The 17,517-nt window shown below is 44.0% G+C and overlaps 1 protein-coding gene across 5 annotated transcripts in view; it reads left to right on the top strand.

Moving 5' to 3' along the window:
• The window catches only part of CGNL1 (cingulin like 1), a 182,321-nt gene that overhangs the window by 47,150 nt on the left and 117,654 nt on the right, over positions 1-17,517 (top strand). The window contains exon 1 of one of the 5 annotated variants that reach the window (XM_066276111.1): positions 7,924-8,121. The exons of the other annotated variants lie outside the window; for them this stretch is intronic. The gene's annotated coding sequence lies outside the window, so the exon portion shown is untranslated. Of the gene's footprint in view, positions 1-7,923; positions 8,122-17,517 lie in introns of those variants that run through there. 5 annotated transcript variants of the gene reach the window in all.

Raw genomic sequence — 17,517 nt, 5'->3', positions numbered from 1 at the left:
TGGCACCTGTTTTGATAGGACTGTCTGCTTCCTGCCTCCTGGGGATAGGCAGCGAGTGGGGGGTAGATTTGTCTCAGGCTTCCCACCAGGATTTCCACTGTTCTGACTCAGAGAAGGCTCCCGCTGAAAAAATCTACCCAGGGAAACAAATTGCACTTTGGTTTTTCATACAAAAATCTTTCTAAATTGAGCCCCTTAGAGAAAACTAACACATTCATTTAAGCGCTCTCTCTTTTCTTTTTTGCAATTTTTTTCTATGTGGTCATCAGTTAACCACCCAAATTAAAGTGTGTTAATGTTCAACATTAGGCTAATGTCCAGAGGGTAGTTTGGACATTACAGTTCAGAGAAGGTTAATATTCAACATACAAACATTTAGAAGAAAACTTGGTACTTAAGAATTAATTATACATATCATTATTGCTATTATTATTGCAAACTAAAAAATTGCTCCTGTGTTGCATGTTGCGGGATAGTAAGACAAGGACGAATGACCTAACATCACTGTGGGGTGCAGGTGCAGAAAAGTAACTGGGATTGTCTTGTTCCTGGTGCAGAACTTGTGATGGGAATGGGGATGGATCCCAAAGCTGAGTTTTGATCTAAAAACTTGGAACCAGAGAGCTGGAAAGTGGCTCATTTTACAGATTTCAGGGGCGGGTTAAAGAGTGTCTGAAAGCCTTTCTACCTTTAGAAAGTGATTCTCTGTAGGTCCCCTCTACCCGGAGTGGGAAAGAGTAGGGGCACTGAGCGTTAGTAGGTCAAGGGTTTCTATAGCAGAGAGGGAGAGGAGTGAGTTCTTTTTCTGAGTGGGAGGCTTTTACCAGTGTCTTTTCTGTTTCTCCCAGAATGGAAAAAGTATTTCCGTGTGCTTCTGCAAGTGGCTTTGATTAAAAACACAGGCCACACCTCTTCAGCTACTCTGGGTGCACACACACTCTTAGAGGCTCAGCTGCAACTCTGCCGGCCGGAGGGAGGGGAAAAAGTAACATTCCATAAAGTTAGGTAAGGTCCGGCCCAGAATGCTTTGAGCATGAGTACCAGGTTATGCGTTTTCATTTGCACATCTTCCACTCCCGCCCTGCAAACACATCCCCGGGGAGAGGAAACAGACACAGCAGGCATTTAGTGCTCAGGTGGGAGCTAAGTTTTCCAGGACTGCCTTTATCTTTATGGTTTAATTTCTGTGATAATTAACATTCTCCATTCTTTCGCTAGCCCACTCTGGTTAGACTTCCATGCCTCCCACTCTAGTGACAGACTTCTTCTCAGCGTCATCTTTAATCTCCATCCTGCCGAGTACAATGGTCGCTCCCTGTCTTCATCTGTTTAGGAACAGTGTTTGGCTTATTTGACCACGCCTTCCTTTGTCAAACCCCAGCTATTCTTGGCTTCTAGGCAACCACCACATTCTCCTGGTTTCCTCCCATCCCACTGGCTACTCCTTCTCAGTTGTCTCTGCCTGCTGCTTCTCTTCTTGACTTCTCAGTGTTGAAGAGCTAGGGCTTACTAGACCCTCCTGGAGATCTTGTTTAATGTACATAATGCTTCAGTGGGCTTGGGTGGGGCCTAATATTTTGCATTTCCCTCTCTCTGACTCTCTCTGTCTCTGTCACAAAATAATTAAATAAATAAAATTAAAAATCAATAAATTAAAAAAAAAGAAAAGAAACTGCTATAGGAGAGTGCCTAGAATGGTGGTAGGCTCCCAGTAAGAACTTGCTAGAGGTTAAAGAGAACATGAGTGTGAATGAGCTGGGCGACCACTGCTTACTGCCACTCATTTCCTAGGCCGTGTTCATAACGGTCTGGGTGTCAGGTTGTATGATAGTATTTTAATTTTCACGAACTGTTGGAAAAGAACTGAGATGGTTTGGACACATAAGTGAGACCATCACACTGTGTGGAGACCGAACATTTGTGTGGCGGACTGCACAAATGAAGGTGTTGTAGTCTGAATAAAAACTGTTGCAGAAAACTGCACAAGGTAATTGGACGTGATGCAGTCCTTGGGGACCTGCACTGTAGCTGCAGGTGTCTTCCTGTTCATACCACGTGTGGGAATTTATTCAGCAAAATTAACATCCTGCATGTTAAATTCATGTTGTGAATTTGTTTTTTTATTGGTTTTGTAACTAACTATCTTTGCATTTAATGTGCAGATTTATTTTGGCTTTATGATATCATAAAAACTCTATAATAGCTTCATATTTGTATATTAAGTGAACACTAAAGGTCTTTGAGAATTTTTTTTCTTTAAAGGTATCTGTATATTATGTAAGCTGGCGAAAAACTAAAATAACAATTATTCAGTATTGAAGAGGAGGCTGAGGATGAGGATACCCAGGACTAGGCCTTTACAAAAGGCTTGTGGAAAGCTATTTATAACAAAATAAAGAGTATAGGCTTATAGTGGGCTATTCAATTTCAGTATGTTTTCAAGAGAGTAAAAATTTTAAATGTCTGTATTTGTTGAATATAAAAGAATATACTATAAAAGACTAAGATAAATAATACTTTTGTTTATTTCTATAACTGAAACTTGTTTCTGATTACTGACTCAATTTTTTAAAATTAATTTTAAAGGGGTGACATTAATCAATTAGGGTACATAGGTTCAGAGTCAATTTTTGATTATTGAAAAACATCATGAATTGTGAAACTTTCTTACTGGAGACATCTGTGCAACATAGAAATTTTGAAATGTAAAATGAAGATACTGGAGTCAATGGCCTTCACTACAGCAAAGCCAGGGCCCCGGGGAAGAGGAGGGTAGACAGGCAGATGCTAACTTTTGCCCCAGGCCCTTTTGCTGTCCTCTGGCTCCTAGAGACCAGAGAGAGGAATAGGTTTTGCACTTGGGAATGGGGCTCAAGAGGGAGACGAGTCCTCGTTTTCAAAGTAGTTATGAATGGTTGTCCCACACACATTTCCTTCGAATGTATGTGTTTGTTTATATCCTGTTCACTTCTGTTTTAGTCTCTTTGGGCTACTCTAACAAAATACCACAGACTGGGTTGGTGGCTTATAAACCACATAAATTTATTTCTCCCAGTTCCGGGAACTGGAAGTCCAAGGTCAAGGCACCAGCGTGTGGCATTCTGGTGAGGTCCCCGTCGTGGTTCACAGTGGCACGTTCCCACTGTGCCTCTCATGGTAGAATAGACAAGGGACCTCGGTGGGATCTCTTAGAAGAGCACTAATCCTATTCGTGAGGGCTCCATTCTTACGACCTATACATCTCCCAAAGGCCCCGTCTCCTACTGCCATCTTGGGGGCCAGGAATTCAATGTGTGAATTTGGGGGAGGATTCAAATATTCAGACTATAGCAACTTCCAAATATAATTTTTGGCTCTCATACTAATGAGCCTGACGGTGTGGAAGTGTGAAACCAGGAAAGCCGGGCCAGAGGATGGAGAGCCGCTGCAAAGGCGTGGTTGGGTGGTAGCACTGTAGGAAAGGGGAGAGGGACCTAAGGATGTCAGAAACGCTTGGCTTATCTGAAAGTGTGGTCCTTTCTTCAATATCCTGATTACTTGGCAAGAACAAGATGCAGCATGTTTGTGTAACTCTGGGGTCTGGGGTTGGGCCCCTTCTCCTTCTATCCACCCTGGAGAATTCTGGAGAGGAAGACGGAGGTGGGAAACAAAGTCCCCTGTGTCATGAAACTTTGGGGATAACTGTCTTTTTTTTTTTTTTTAGGGGGAGAGAGAGAGAGAGTCAGAGAGAAGGATAGATAGGGACAGACAGCCAGGAACAGAGAGAGATAAGAAGCATCAATCATCAGTTTTTCATTGCGCCACCTTAGTTGTTCATTGATTGCTCTCTCATATGTGCCTTGACCATGGGGCCTTCAGCAGACCGAGTAACCCCTTGCTCAGGCCAGCGACTTTGGTGATCTGTGCTCAAGCTGGTGATGTCGGGGTCTCAAACCTGGGTCCTCCACATTCCAGTCCGACACTCTATCCATTGTGCTACCGCCTGGTCAGGTGGGATAACTGTCTTGAACAATGGAAATGAACTTACCCATGTAGTAATATGCCAGGTTTCTATTTTAGGAATGTTATTTTTATTTTATTTTATTTTATTTTATTTATTTATTTTTTTCATTTTTCTGAAGCTGGAAACAGGGAGAGACAGTCAGACAGACTCCCGCATGCGCCCGACCGGGATCCACCCGGTACGCCCACCAGGGGCGACGCTCTGCCCACCAGGGGGCGATGCTCTGCCCATCCTGGGCGTCGCCATATTGCGACCAGAGCCACTCTAGCGCCTGGGGCAGAGGCCAAGGAGCCATCCCCAGCGCCCGGGCCATCTTTGCTCCAATGGAGCCTCGGCTGCGGGAGGGGAAGAGAGAGACAGGGAGGAAAGTGCGGCGGAGGGGTGGAGAAGCAAATGGGCGCTTCTCCTGTGTGCCCTGGCCGGGAATCGAACCCGGGTCCTCCGCACGCTAGGCCGACGCTCTACCGCTGAGCCAACCGGCCAGGGCTGATTTTATTTTTTAATATTTTGGGTGACACCACAATGTTCTACTTGTTTTTGACAGTCACACTGTGATTTCAATAGGTTTCTGTGGACAGTAATTTTGCTTTTATTTTAAAGATGTTATTGATTAATTTTTAAAAATTATTTATTTATTTTTTAGAGAGAGGAGAGAGAGAAGGAGGAAGGGAGGAAGAGCAGGAAGCATTAACTCATAGTTGCTTCTTATATGTGCCTTCCCCGGGCAAGCCCGGGGTTTCAAACTAGCGACCTCAGCGTTCCAGGTTGATGACAGTCCTAGGTGCCTATCGTTTATAATGTGGTCTTTCTAGATCCCATGCAAAGAGCTGAGACATTTATGAGAGCCGGTTGTTTGTGAACTGGCACCTGCAGGGAGGTAGGAAGGCTGCATCCCAGTCACTGACCCTGCAGGGGGTCTGGATCTGGCCAAATTTGCTCAAGCTGCTCACTCCCTCAGTCCTTTCCTGGGTAAGGACAAAGACAGACAGGTTTCCCTGGCTTGGTCTTGTTTTCAGTGACTAAGAAGCGATGCTCTGCAGAAGGCATGACATTTTCCAGAGAAGGATTGTTAACTTTGGAGCTCACTTTGCAGAAATCCTCTTTGAGGAGGTGCCGGGAGTGTACAGCAGGCATTGTTGGAATTCCACAGGGTCCTTCTACTCCCCTGAGGAGTGATAACCTGGGGCCTGTTTTCTACTCTTGGACACACAAACGTGGTGGGTGGAGGTGGAAAGAAAAGCCGCCGTGATGCTGATAATCAGGTTCTCGTGTTTTAACCACTGGTACATAGTCCAGCTGGAGTTGGCAGGCCCACTACTGAAGGATGGTCAAAGAAGATATGTAATGAAAATCCTTGATTTCTTTTTTTGGGTTTTTTTTTTTTTTTTAGAGATTGAGGGAGAGAGACAGGAAGGGAGAGAGATGAGAAGCATCAACTTGTAGTTGCAGCACTTTGGTTGTTCATTGATTGCTTCTTATATGTGGTTTGACCAGTGGTAGCGGGGGCTTCAGCTGAGCCAGTGACCTTGAACTCACGCCTGCAACCTTGGACTTCAAGCCAGTGACTGTTGGGCTCACGCCAGCAACTGTGGGATCCTGTTGATGATCCCACTCTCTCAAGCCGGAGACCTCAGTGTCCCAGATTGATGCTTTTCCCACTGCGCTACCACTGGTCAGTCAAACCCTTGACTTTTAAAAAATATATACTCATAATTTTTACTTTCATTTAAGATAACATAGTTTTTTCTTATAATGGATATTTTGCCACTTCACACACAAAAATAATTTTTTGCAGGTTCAGTTTTAAAGCATGGATCTCACAGACTTGTGTATGTGTCGAGCAAGGACTCCTTGGTTGAATTATAGCTGTTCAAATTGTTGAAAGTTCAAGGGGAGAGACCGAGGGGACCCCTCACACTGCCATGCCTCTGATGTCACTCTGACATTTTTTTTAATTGTTCAAATTTTAAAAGGGGATTCAGAGAGCTGTGTGTCTGGCACATAGTTTATTAGTTCATTCATTCATTATTCATTCAGCACCTACCATGGGCAGGACTCTTCTGGGGGCCAGACCATGGCAAGGAGGAAGGCTTCCCCGAGGAGGGAAACTTCCACTGAGATCTGTCAGACCAGAGGCATCCTTGCCGGCACGCAGTGCAGTGGGACACAGTGACGTGTCTGGTCCACATCCCTCCCAGGGAACTGTCTGAGATACAGTGCGAAGCAGAGAAATGAAAACATGGTCTCTGCTCAGGAAAGAACGCAGGTCTTGGCCCTGGCCAGTTGGCTCAGTGGTAGAGCGTTGGCCAGGTGTGCAGGAGTCCTGGGTTCGACTCCCAGCCAGGGCACACAGGAGAGGCACCCATCTGCTTCTCCACCCCTCCCCCTCCCCTTTCTCTCTGTCTCTCTCTTCCCCTCCCGCAGCCAAGGCTCCATTGGAGCAAAGTTGGTCCGGGCACTGAGGATGGCTCTATGACCTCTGCCTCAAGCCCTAGAATGGCTCTTGTTGCGACAGAGCAACGCCCCAGACAGGCAGTGCATCGTCCCCTGGTGGGCATGCCGGGTGGATCTTGGTCGGATGAATGCGGGAGTCTGTCTGACTGCCTCCTTGTTTTCCATTTTCAGAAAAATACAAAAAAAAAAAAAAAAAAAAAGAATGCAGGTCTTAGGGACAGAAGGTCTGCCTCTGCATCCTGGTGCTGCCCTCCAGCCTGGGGTGAGACCTTGGGGAAATTGTCGCTGCTCAGAGCTGACACATCTTAAAGGGGAGCAAATAGAATCACTCCCTCATGCAGGGCGTGCTATGAGGATCCAGCCAGTCCCAGTGATATAAAGAAAGCACCCACTTGGGCATGGCACCGTGGAAGAATGATGTATGTGTCAGGCACAGAATCAGTGAAAAATCTTAAGATGTGGTTGTTGGGACAATGCTGGAGAGCAGGTGCTGTGCTGTGGAGAGCTGACCCTGAGCTGGATGCCAGAGCCAGAAACTGCTGGAGCGGGGAGCCTGACTGGAAGAAAGAACAGGATTTTTGCAGCTGAAGGGAGATAGTTTTTTTTACTGGGAGGAAAAAAAAAAGTTGAAAATAGGGTCATAAAAACAGTATGGGGACAGAAGCTTCTCTTGCCAGTAACCCTCACATGTTCCCTTCCTCTTGGTGGCCCGATAGAATTGTATTAATGTCAGTAATGTGAACGTGAGCATAAGATAGGCACCGAGTTGGAAGAGTGTTTCAGTGCCCAGAGTTGACTATAACATAGTGAATGACCAGACTGAGACGTCTGAGAAGACCGCACTGGGGTTTAGGAGATCATTTGTTTTCTGGCCGTTCTTTCTCCAGCAGAGGGAGGTTTAGGTGAGGATCGTGACACACATCAGGGATGACAGACAGGTTTCATTTTGTGTCTGCACTGATTGATTGGGAGTGAATGCCAGGGTGTGCTGTTGAGGAGGATGCTGCAGCTAGCTTTGGGCTTAGGGAGAAAATGCAGTGATAAAATAAGCCTGTATTGATATGTTTTGGGCTTATACTCCATGTAGGAAACTACAGCACATATGTCGTGAATCTGTTCTCTCTGGCTCAGAGCTTTTTCTGTGTACCTGACAACATAAAAGATATTCATGTATTTGGTCAACAGCTATTTATTAAATTTCCCCTGTGAACACAGAACTGTACTTTAGACTCATAGCCCTCTGGTTTCTTAGTTAGTTAATAAGCTATTTCAGGATGTTGGTGGTTAATGAGGTTTGGTTAACCAGAGGGGTTTTTAGCCTCTGTCTCAGAAGTATTTGAAAACATTTTATGATCAAAGTCAGCTTTCTTGTGGCCATAAATGCCACATTGAATTTTTTCGCTTATTATTTCCTGCTTTTTATTTAACAGACAACATGATTTAGTTTTTTCCTAAGGACCTTCAGAAGCCATCGTTAATGACCTGACTTTTGGGATAGGATAACTGAGAAGTTAAAGAACTTGCCTGATCTGACCCAAGTCAAATGACAAGACATGTGTCCGGCCCCTGCACCTGGCCCTTGTGCCCATTCCTGGTCCTCGGAATGGCGGACGTCTATATCTTAGCCTGCGTTGGCGGGATAACTTTCATTTCAAGGCCAAGAGGTGAAAAAGGATAAATAACATTTTCTAAACATTTTGCGGACCTGTATTCTGTGTTTTTTTAGAGACCATGTAGAATATAAAAGATCAATCACTGAATTTTTAAAATTGCAGGGGATATAAGAACACCATAAGTTAAGTGGTAATACACATCTAACCAGGTAAGAAAAGAGGAGTGGGATCAAAACCAGCAGAAGTGGAACGGAGGTGATGTGGCGGAGACTCCCGAGGGGGACACGAGGGGATGCCTCTCCAGGGGCGAGGGGGCGGGTCCCGGGAGAGCCAAGTGAGCGCCTGCACCCCAGTCTGACTGTGGTCATTTGCTTAGTCTGGTGAGCCTGCTCTTCACACTTCTGGCTGGTTCTCCACAGCTCTGACCCTGGTAGAGAAGGACACTTCCTGCAGGCCCTTCTTTTCTCTTTGCCATCTGCTTTTTGTACAAGTTGGGTTGGGAGGAGGCTGCAGAACTCAATATTAAAAAAATTTTTTTTTCCAGAAATAGAAACATTTTGGTTATTATGCACATTTAAGGACATTCAAACCATACAGAACTGTGTAAAGTAGACAGTGGCTTTCCTGTCATTTTCAAACCTCAAAGTTTATTTTTGAAATTGTTTTTCTAGGGATTTCTGAAGGCTTGACTGTGTGTGAAGACGTTGTCTTTGAAATATTAACGGTTTGGTCAGTTTCCTGTGTTTGCACTATAGAACTGATAGGTAGATAGACAGGTAGATAGGAAGAAAGAAAAAGAGAAAACAAGAGAGAAAGGAAAGGGAAAGGAAGGGAGGGAGGGAGAGAGGAAGGGAGGGAGGAGAGGGAGGAAGGGAAGGAGGAAGGAAGAAAGAAGGAAGAAAGGAAGTAAAAAAGGAAAGGAAGGAAGGAAGGAAGAGAAAGAGAAAGAAAAAGAAAAAGAAAGAAATATGGCCCTGGCCAGTTGGCTCAGCGGTAGAGCATCGGCCTGGCGTGCGGGGGACCCGGGTTCGATTCCCGGCCAGGGCACATAGGAGAAGCGCCCATTTACTTCTCCACCCCCACCCCCTCCTTCCTTTCTGTCTCTCTCTTCCCCTCCCGCAGCTAAGACTCCATTGGAGCAAGGATGGCCCGGGCGCTGGGGATGGCTCCTTGGCCTCTGCCCCAGGCGCTAGAGTGGCTCTGGTCACGGCAGAGCGACGCCCTGGAGGGGCAGAGTATCGCCCCCTGGTGGGCAGAGCGTTGCCCCTGGTGGGCGTGCCGGGTGGATCCCGGTTGGGCGCATGCGGGAGTCTGTCTGACTGTCTCTCCCCGTTTCCAGCTTCAGAAAAATACAAAAAAAAAGAAAAAAAAAAGAGAAAGAGAATGAAAGAGAATGAAAGAGTAAGGAAATAAGGCTTACACATTTAGATAAGGCTGCCTATTTCTGTCATGTTTGGGACTATCAATACATTAAAAAAGAGTATGCATTTTGCTAATTTCCACACTCTGATTTTTCACTTTTATCTAGTTGAGGTTCTTTTTAAAAATTTATTGGGCTGATGTTGGTTAATAAGATTGATAGGCTTCAAGTGTACTATTCTACAATACACCATCTATATATCGAATTGTGGACTCCCTACCCAAATTTTAGTTTCCTTCTACCACCATATATGTATTTGACTAGTTGAAGTGTGTGTGTGTGTGTGTGTGTGTGTGACATAGACAGAAGAGAGAGAGAGGGACAGATAGAGAGACAGATAGGAAGGGAGAGAGATGAGAAATGGCACCTTAGTTGTTTATTGATTGCTTTCTCATATGTGCCTTGACCAGAGGGCTACAGCAGACCGAGTGACCCCTTGCTCAAGCCAGTGACCTTGGGCTCAAGCTGGTGAGCCTTGCTCAAGCCAGATGAACCTGCGCTCAAGTTGGCAACCTTGGGGTTTCATATCTGGGCCCTCTGCGTCTCAGTTTGATGTTCTATCCCAGGGTTCAGGAACCTTTTTGGCTGAGAGAGCCATGAATGCCACATATTTTAAAATTAATTCCATGAGAGCCATACAATGACCCGTGTACGTTACGCATTATCCAATAAAAATTTGGTGTTGTCCCAGAGGACAGCTGTGATTGGCTCCAGCCACCCGCAACCATGAACATGAGCGGTAGGAAATGAATGGATTGTAATACATGCGAATGTTTTATATATATATATATTTTTTTTTTCTGAAGCTGGAAACAGGGAGAGACAGACAGACAGACTCCCGCATGCGCCCGACCGGGATCCACCCGGCACGCCCACCAGGGGCGAGGCTCTGCCCACCAGGGGGCGATGCTCTGCCCATCCTGGGCGTCGCCATGTTGCGACCAGAGCCACTCTAGCGCCTGAGGCAGAGGCCACAGAGCCATCCCCAGCGCCCGGGCCATCTTTGCTCCAATGGAGCCCTGGCTGCGGGAGGGGAAGAGAGAGACAGGGAGGAAAGCGCGGCGGAGGGGTGGAGAAGCAAATGGGCGCTTCTCCTGTGTGCCCTGGCCGGGAATCGAACCCGGGTCCTCCGCACGCTAGGCCGACGCTCTACCGCTGAGCCAACCGGCCAGGGCGCGAATGTTTTATATTTTTAATGTTATTATTTTTTTTTTATTAAAGATTTGTCTGCGAGCCAGATGCAGCCATCAAAAGAGCCACATCTGGCTCGTGAGCCATAGGTTCCCAACCCCTGCTCTATCCATTATGCCACCACCTGGTCAGGCTTTTTTTTTTTTTTACTTTAAAATTTTTAATGGAAAACACATGAATGTGTGTATATATTACAGAAGATTTGTTTCACATACAGTTAGGAGGGATAGACTCTATATTAAATGACTACTATTATTTAAAAAAATTCCATTCGCTTCTCCCCTCTGCAATTTGGCTTCTCCTGACATGATGCTACTGAAATTAAAGAATTAATTTGCCAAACATATGAGCATTGATAATGATAACATTGTCCTCGGGCTGAGCCCATAGCTTCTGCTCAGTTCCAGTCCACCTGACTCGCTGAAAACTATGCCTTCTGAGCCTTCTCTGCTCCTGCTCTCCTGTGGCTCTTCTGCTTCTTTGATTTTTTTTTTATTTTAATGGGGTGACATTGATAAATTAGGGTACATATGTTCAGAGAGAACATCTCCAGGTTATTTTGACATTTGATTATGCTGGTCAGGCTTTTTTTTTTTAATTAAGTGAAAGGTGGGGATGCAGAGGGATAGACTCCCCCATGCACCCCAACTGGGATCCACCCAGCATGCCCCCTATGGGATGATGCTCTGCCCATCTGGAGCATCTCTGTTGCTTGGCAACCGAGCCATTTTTAGCTCCTGAGGATAGGCCATGGAGCCATCCTCAGCACCTGGGGCCCACTCAAACCATTCAAGCCATGCTGTAGGGGTAGAGGAGTAGAGAAAGAGAAGGGGGAGGGGTGGAGAAGAAGATGGTAGCTTCTCCTGTGTGCCCTGACTGGGAATCAAATCCATGACTTCTCTATGCCGGGCCGATGCTCTACCACTGAGCCAACCAGCCAGGGCCTGACTAGTTGAGATCCTAATGTAGATATTCCCACACAGAATTCATGTGTTTTTATCAGTCTTACAAGCAGGTCCTTCAGGAGTGAATGTTTTGTTCACTCTTTAGAATTATTACCTTTTGTGTATCATCTGACCTGCAGTGGTTTCTGTCTGACAGAAACAGTCAGTGAATCCCACTCTGGGGAAATTACTTTCTGGTTTGTGACTCCTTTGTTATTTCCTGGAATTGAGTTCAAGATTGCACTGAGGCTCCTTAGCTTCCCATTTCTGCTTTAAATCCTCTTTTAAATAATGTGTGTGATAAACCAGAACTATTCATCCAAGTGGACATACACAGAGTCCTCCCTGTGCCAGGTGCCGTGCCGGTGCTCGTGCCAGCTTGGCCTGGCAGGTGGACACTGCTGTCGTCAGAGGGGAGGGCAAGCCATGGCAAAAAGCTTTCTAATTGCCCAGGTGTATTTCCGAAGTAGCCACGAGGGCCTCTGGAATTGCTGGTGAATAGGCTTCCAGGTCTTGGAGGTGCCCCTGGGAGTTAGAGTAGATGTGTAGCCCAACATTGTGACTAACGTTCATGCTCGGCTGTTAACATGTGATGGCACAGAGAGAGGAAATGTTTCTATCTGGCATATGTCCATAGTTCTTCCAAGTGTTAAGCTCTTTGTTCTAACTCACAAACACACTCATTGATCTCACTAACTAAAGCAATTATCATGATTTAGTGGTCTTTTCCAAAAGCATTATTTCCACTCCAAAACACCAGTTTTATTTGCCAAGTGCCACAGTGTTACATTCTGGCAACTGGTCAGCATTATGTGCTGCCAAATTATGTAAGCCCTGGGTTGGGCTTAGTCCTCAGCTGAGCAAGTGTGTCTGTAGAGTGTGCTAAGTTAGAGAGGTGGCTCTGTGTCTGAAAATGGAGAACAGCTGTCCTTAAACTCATTCATTAACTCAGTGTTTACACTGTCATTGGGAAGGAAATCCACATTTGCTTAAGATACCAGTGCCCAGCTGAGAAATGTCCTACCATGAAAATGTTGGATTGAGGTTTGTTGTCAAGGAAATGTAAATTGTGGACATTTTATGAAATTCAAATATGTGGATTAATTTGCTAAACCAAACTGGCCTTATTAAAAGATTGAAATGTAATTAGTGTTGACTGTAGTAGCGGCAACTAATGAAGAGGACTATAAAATACTAGAATTTTGTTAATAAATATTAGAGGAAATATTTTCATAGAAAACTCAGAGCCAGTGTAAGAAGAGATTATGGGTGAGTAAAATGACCTCATTTAGTAAATATCATTTTAAAAAAAGTGTCACAGTGAATAAATTTGTTTGTACAGAAGCTCTTCTGTTCAACAAATAATTTTAAATAAACTGTAATGAATAGAAACATTTCTGGAGACCAGGAATGAAACATGCCAACGTGGCTCGGAAACGGGGGATCAGGACACACCCTGTCCTTTTGGTTTTGGCCTTTATGCATCGCTTCATCAGTCTAAGGCACATTAGCTGTTCTTGCTCTAGTATTGAAGCGTTCCACAAATACGATTAGCCTCGTCAAGGTAGATGTTAGATCTTGCCTTTTCAAAATCCTACTCAAAAGAAAGTAAAGGAATAAAAATTAAACGTACAAAGCCTAAGAATGGCAGTGGAGACTTAGCAGGGGAGAGTTCTGAAGCTGATGGAGGCGTGATAACTGAGTTAGTGGAGTGATGGATGCCCCAACCTAAAATGCGGGCAGTGTAGACATGAGGTGCTCTGCCTGCAGAGTTGCTGAGAGGCTCGGAATGGAAGGCACCAGTCAGTGTGGAAGGCAGGCTGAGGGGCCAACATCCAGGGAATTAAGGGCCTTGAGAACTGGAGCAGGGCCCTCTCTGTACCCTGGATATCTGGGGAACCCACGTGCCCGACCCCCCTCCCCGCCCCAGAGCAGACTGAAGGGCTATTCTCTGGAGAAACTGAACTGGAATAATGTTGGAAGGGGATGTGGGTAACTGAAAACGGGACTGAATGAGAGCTGGGGCTTCCATGCTTGTCCCTTGTCCTGTTCCATTATGCCAGCAGCCAGGCCTGTGTGTCCCAACAAGGGAAAAGATACTCCCAGATACTGAAATGTATGGGTCCCTCATTGGAAAGCTTGGCCCCTTTTCCCCTACCTTACTTGAAGCTCAGCAGCGAATGACTCCACACATACAGAGCCTCCAGTCTGCTTTTAGCACTTTGCTCTGAGGATCTGTCATATTAGGAAAGGCTCGATGCAAAAGATATAGACCCAAACAAGCCCAGAAGGAGAAACCTTGCAGAAAATGGAAATGGTGCAGGCAGCAGAGAAAATGTACTTTTATTTTTTTTAAGTGCGCGTGCGAGAGAGACTGAGAGAAAGAGAGAGAGAGAGGGAGAGAGAGACAGGAAGGGAGAGAGATGAGAGTCATCAACTCGTAGTTGCATCACTTTAGTTGTTCATTGATTGCTTCTTGTACGTGCCTTGTTAGGGGAGCTCAAGTTGAGCCAGTGACCTTGGGCTCAAGCCAGTGAGTGACCTTGGGCTTCAAGCCAGTGACCATGGGATCACATAATCCCATGCTCAAGCCAGCAACTTCGAAGTTTGAACTTGGGACCTCAGCATCCCAGGTCAACACTATCTACTGCGCCACCACAGGTCAGGAGAGCAAATGTACTTTTTGAAAAAAGTTATAATAGTATTTGCAGAAAGAGAGAAGCTATTTCTTGTCTAAAATGACCAATAGCACTTATGAAAGAAAACTGGAGAACAAGAACATGATAGTGGAAACAACAAATTAAATACTTGAATTAAAAAAAAAGAGTTGAGAATATATTTCTCCAAAAGTAGAACAAAAAGAAAAAATGGAGTTGAAAAGTAGATGAGAAAGAAATGTGAAAAATTGAAATTCAGTCTAAAAGATTCAACATTACTAATACATTAGATGCAAAAATCAAAAGCAAAATAAAATGGTTCTCTTAACATTATTATGGAAATAATGCAGAAATATTTCCTAGAACTAAAGACATGAGTTTTCAGATTGAAGGAATATATTAAGAGCCCACGTTTTATAAAAGTGTTCAATTGTATAAAACCCTCACTCGGGTCCATCACTGACAAAGAAAAGGTCTGAAAAATGCTTAGAGAAACAGGGCACATGCAGAGGAGGGCTGTCAGGATAGCTCTGGAATTCTTTACAGCTCCATTCCTGGAAGCTAGGAGATAATGCAGTAATAGTTTTAAAACCTGGAGAGAAAATTACTTCTAACCTAGATTCTAAATCCAGCTATGCTATCAATCAAAAAATAATCATAGAATGAAGGCTTTTGTTTTCGAGTACAAGGACCCCAAAATTTCTCCCTGGGAACTTTTCTTAGAAAACTATTGGAGGTATATACTCCATCAGATCAACAGGGTAAATTGAGAAAGAGGAAGACAGAAAACTGGGAAACAGTTTGGAACAAAAGGGAGAGAATAACCAGACTCGAACGTGGGGCAGGAGGCTAGGAGGCTGCAGAAGGGAGGTCACCAGGGGACCAGGCCACCGAATTATCTGATCCTTTGATCATCTGGGAATAAGTATCTAAGAGGTGTGATGCAGCTGATGGAAGTGTTTAAGGCTAGGCATGTTAGAAAACAAGACAAGTAAAAATACCAATCAAATTATTAGCTCTAGGAAAGCTAAAGTTTTACAAGAAAGTAAAGATGACCAGAATCTACAATTATAATAATATAAACAGTAAGCTTTTGATTTTATTTTTGGGAAATTAGCAGAATGAGAAATGTATGCAGTATTATTGATCATATGTAAAACTGGTACATTAAGAAATGGGCACAGTGTCTACCAACATGGAAGTAAGCACTAATGAAGCAGCTGTAATTTGCAGTTGGTGTCCTCTGGGGAATGTGACTAGGAGGGGTAAGGGAAGCTGGGGAGTATGGATTTTCATTATATTTCGTGTTACTTTGATTTAAATAAAATTACGTTAAAGTATTAGTATAATGGAGGAAACTGAGAGTAGACATAGTAAAATAATTGGAATCTGTGTGATGATAATGAATTTTGCAGATGAATGGCCCTCTCCAAATTGTTCCTATCGATAACTTAGGTGATGCTGTCTAACATGTTTTACATTTAGATGGAAAGCCAAGCAAAACTGATAGCTAGTAGTAGGAGACAGATGTATCCAGGAAGACCCAAGACAAATCAGAAAGACAAAATAAGTAAGGCTGTGCCACAGCTGAACTCAATAATTGGTAAGGTTGTGTTGGTGGATATATTTTGAATGTTAGGCCTTTATAAAAGAGACTACACTCCTATACCCAGCACCCATTAGACACTGACAAAAATTATATGTGTTTGACCACAAAGAAAATTTTAATACATGTAAAAAGGAAGAAATGGTAGACTTTATTTTCTGACTACAGGGCAACTAGAGATGCACAACATAGAGAAATAAAGACCCTCCAAGCCAAAACAACACAACAATAAACATACTGAATTTGAAAAATACTTTCTCAAAAACAACTCTTGTGCCAAAGAAGAGATCAAAACCACAAATTAAGACCATTTAGAAAACAATAATAGAAATATTACTGTGGCAGAAATGTTACTATATGGAAAGCTGCTTTCCCATGGTTTGTTCTCTTCTCTCTTTTTATCAAAACAACGTTGATTTTGTTGAGCACGTCACTGACCAGCTAAAAACGCTATTTCATAGCTCTCCTTTCAGTCACTGGGGCTGGGCAGTGGCCCTATGATTAAGTTTTCACCAGTAAAATGGAAGGGATTATTGATGGGCAGGGCTTCCAAGAAAGCTCCTTAAAAAGAAGGTTGGCCCTGGCTGGTTGGCTCAGCGGTAGAGCATTGGCCTGGCGTGTGAAAGTCCGGGGTTTGATTCCCGGTCAGGGCACACAGGAGAAGCGCCCATCTACTTCTCCACCCCTCCCCCTCTCCTTCCTCTCTGTCTCTCTCTTCCCCTCCCGCAGCCAAGGCTCCATTGGAGCAAAGTTGGTCCGGGTGCTGGGGACGGCTCCATGGCTTCTGCCTCAGGTGCTAGAATGGCTCTGATTGCAGCGGAGCAACGCCCTAGTTGGGCAGAGCATCGCCCCCTGGTGGGCATGCTGGTCGGGTGCATACAGGAGTCTGGCTGACTGCCTCCCTGCTTCTAACTTTGGAAAAAATACAAAAAAAAAAAAAAAAAAAAAAAAAGGTTGACTCAGCTGTGCAATAAGCCTTTGACATATGTGATACTGGATCAGTCATCTTATAATCAGAAGTTGTGTGATACATACTCAAGGTAGGTGAGTGGAAAGATAAAAGAGGTATTCCTCAAAAATATTCAGGAATTCATTCATTCCAGCTCTGGATTTCCTACCTCTAGGGAAAAAAAAAATCTGAATTCTTAAGTTACTATATTGGGTCTCTTTGTTAGTAGAAACCAACAAAATTCCTAACTGACATAGTCACATATCACAATTTATGGGATAAATACAATTAAAGAATGAAAATAAACAAATGGAGCATACAAGTCAAGAAACTGGAAACAAAAACAACAAAATAAAGGAAAGCAGAGGGAAGTAATGTTTAAAATAGAACTCAATAAATTAGAAAATGAAAAAAAAGGATAAATCTAAGAGCTAGCTCTTTAGGGGGAACAACAGTTTAAAAAAATATAGAGACATATATTTTACCTGCCTAATCAAGAAATAGGTGAAGAAAGCATAAACAAAACTAGATCCTGAGAAGTAGACGTAGAGATGAAATGATTTATACTTTGTAAAACTGTGTGCAAATGAATTTGGAAATGTGGATCAAACAAATGATTTTCTTGGAAAATATGCTACCAGATTGACTCCAGGGTACAAAGAAACTCAAAAAGGCAGCTA

Source organism: Saccopteryx bilineata, chromosome 4, assembly GCF_036850765.1.
Source record: "Saccopteryx bilineata isolate mSacBil1 chromosome 4, mSacBil1_pri_phased_curated, whole genome shotgun sequence".
Classification (NCBI taxonomy): domain Eukaryota; kingdom Metazoa; phylum Chordata; class Mammalia; order Chiroptera; family Emballonuridae; genus Saccopteryx; species Saccopteryx bilineata.
The sequence above is the reverse complement of the archived record's forward strand: the minus strand, read 5'-3'. Positions and strand labels throughout refer to the sequence as shown.